Raw genomic sequence first — 3,293 nt, 5'->3', positions numbered from 1 at the left:
GATGATGATGATGATGATGATGATAATGATAATAATAATAATAATAATAATAATAATAATAATAATAATAATAGGCTTCTTCTCCGTGTAACTAGAACTCTATATAATAGGAAGGTGTGCTTGATTCGTTTTTCTAAGATGTCATTTTAGCCTAATTTCCTTATTTTGAAGAGATAGAAGCAGGCTTATGAGATAACTCTGCTGTCTGTGTATCTGTTTGTGTATCCCTCCTTAATATTTTAGGCTTATGAAGCTTGTGAGAGAACATTGCTCTCTGTCTGCTTGCGTATCCCTCCTAATTTTTGTCAGGAGGTGTATGAGATCACCTTGCTGTCTATGTGTTTTTGTGTGTAACCCAAATTTTTAGTTTTCCATGCGATCGGTGTCACTTCAAAGGGTAGTAGGTGATCAGTTCTTTCCGGATCTTCCTGTTTCATTTTGTATGTAGGCGTTCGAGAGTTCAGACCTAGGGCCGGTGACGTTCTCTAGTCACCGAATTTATCTGTGATATTCCTCAGTTCATCCACAGTAATTATGGGAGAGTACTTCAAATTTGGCTATGATTGCTTCCTAACGCGTCCTTTCCAATTTACTATTCACTATCATCACACTGTTTCATGCTATATCGTCCGAGCTATTGACAGCGTCATCAAATAAATCATGAGTATACAAAATTTAAGTCAATTTTTTTGCATAAGTAAACACTGCAAATAAATTAGATTCAATTTAGTCTGTGAAGGGATTCGATCCACGAATTCCATAATTCGAAGCCGTTTACGGCGCTATAAAATGGCAAATTTATTTCTTAGCTTAATTAATTAAGTACCACGCCATAAAGACGTAGGGAGAGTGGAGGTATAACTCCACCATTCTTAACCTCGGCACTAGATGGTGGTGAATGGAATTTCTGGTTCTTTACCCTCGGGAATCAACCCTCGGTACCCGTCGTACAGGAGACTAAGTGAGCTCCAGAGCCGATGTGGATGTTATGGAAGAAGGAAATATTCCTTGCCCCTTCCAAGAATCGATCCCCGTGTTACCAGCCACCCAGTCTACAACCTAGCCATTATACCGACTAAGATATCCCCGGCTTCGAAGCTTCATGAAGAGAAAGTGGTCTGACATGGCACACGATGTGAGTTGCTGCTGTAATTTTTTTCCTCTACCTGTTTATAACGACAATAAAGACACGGATCACCCTGCCTTAGTTCCTTGACGACTTCGCAGTCGACACCTTCGTCGGTTTTAACCTCGGCGAAGTTTCGCTTTAAGTGCCGACCATCACTCTGGTAGGTCACCCTGCACATGGAGACACACAGGAGGGTAAGGTGGAGGCGGAGGGGAGGTTTTGTGCTCTATATACGAGCTATTCCATGCACAGCAGTTGCCTAATAATATCACTGGGGCGAAGCCCTCCCTTACTAGAGGAGCGCGAGGATTAAAGCCGGAACGGTGGATAATGTTTTTAGTGCCTGCAGGAGTTCTACACGATAAGGACCAGAAGTCGTCCTGTTTCTCGGTCCTCCTCCACAATGACTCTAAACTATTAGCTGTATGTTCCAGTGCAGGCTGTTTGCTTATAAGACTATAGACATATTCTTCTTTCACACTCATATCAAACGCTGGGGAAACCAGGTGGGGCTAAAACTGAATGGGACACACCAGCTTCTGGACTGTGGTGATGATGTAATCTACTGGGAGATGAAATATAAAACCGTTGCTATGTAACGACGGCGAGATAAAGCGAATAAACAGCTGCCGTTTCCAGAAAACTGTTTCGGTAAACACGTTCCCGCTGCATAGAATATGCATAAAACAATAGAAGAACAATGTTTTCTATGTGATCCGTGCCGAGATGTTACAAACAGGACAATTGAACCAGTGAGGGAGGCTGCAATGGAGGCTCAGAAGAGACGGCGCTAAACTTAAGTTGACATTTCATTTGCGCGATATTCGCCAGACAGTAACGACGTGACCATAGAAGCTGCAAAATCTCCATTGCTGAGAGTTTTTACCAAGCGACGGCTAGTAAAGACATTGCAGGCTGGAGAACACTGAGCGTGTAGTGTTTTGTAAAATTTGGAAGCCAACGATAGTGTTATAGTTACTTGTAGTTAAGACCTGTAAGCGGGCAATAAATCGAGTCACAAATATGCACCCCGTTTATAGTCACACACATTAACCGTGAAAGTAATGTAAAGATAAATATAGAAGAATGTTGCTTTAGAAGTAAACACGGAGAAAACTAAGCACATGTTGATGTCTCGTCACCAGAATGCAGGGTAAAATTGTGGCATAAAGAGAAGTAATAGATCTTTTGAAAATGTAACAAAGTTCAGATATCTAAAAAGGAGAATAGGATATCAAAACTTCATTCATGAAGACACTGTGACCAGATTAAATTCGATTAATGTTTTCTACCTTTCATGTCAGGACATTTGTCTTGTCGTCCGTTGTCTAAAAAAAGTAACAATTAAAATATACAGAACTATAATACTGGTTGCGCCGCACCATAGCTCAAGCGATTAGTCCCTGGCTTCCCACCGCGGCGGCCTAGGTTCGATCCCGGGTCTGGTCAAGTGGGATTTGTGGTGGACAAAGTGGCGCTGGGGCAGGTTTTCTCCGAATACTTCGGTTTCCCCTGCCAATCTTCATTCCACCAATTACAATCACCCTCACCTATCATCTGTGGTTGGTACAATAGGCCAGAAGTGACCGCAGTACAAGGGACTTAGTCCCACCCTACTAGCAATAAAAAGAATACTGCTTGTAGTTTTGTATGGGTGTTAATCTTAAGAATAAGTCAGACAAGGGACTTCTGCTTGCTATATCCTTCATGCTTGTTTCTTACTTGTTTTATTAGTCGACCCTGAAAATATAGGCGACGTGATCTTACGAGACGCTACATTGCAGAAGACATAACTGTTCAATTTAACATTACTTTCCCATCTACTTCTAGGTCTCCAAAGTGATATATTCGCTTCAGAGTAAACGGCGAAAGGAAAAGTTGTCCTTGTGTTTAAGAAATTAAGCACTGTACCATGAAGGCGTATGAGAGAGTAGGTGTATAGATCCACATTTTCTTCACCTCGGCACTAGTTGGAGGTGAGTGGTTAACTTAACACCCCGGCCGCTTTACCCCCAGGAAAGAACCTCCGGTACCCATTGGATAGAAGGTTGGGTGGACCCAAAAATCGGTCTGGATGACATGCAGAAGTAAAATTTCTTTATCCTACCGGGACTCGAATTCCGACGCTTGGCCGTCCAGCCCGTAGCCAGTCGATATACTGACT

This window comes from Cryptotermes secundus, unplaced genomic scaffold (assembly GCF_002891405.2).
Source record: "Cryptotermes secundus unplaced genomic scaffold, Csec_1.0 scaffold181, whole genome shotgun sequence".
NCBI lineage: Eukaryota > Metazoa > Arthropoda > Insecta > Blattodea > Kalotermitidae > Cryptotermes > Cryptotermes secundus.
Note: the sequence above shows the minus strand (reverse complement) of the source record.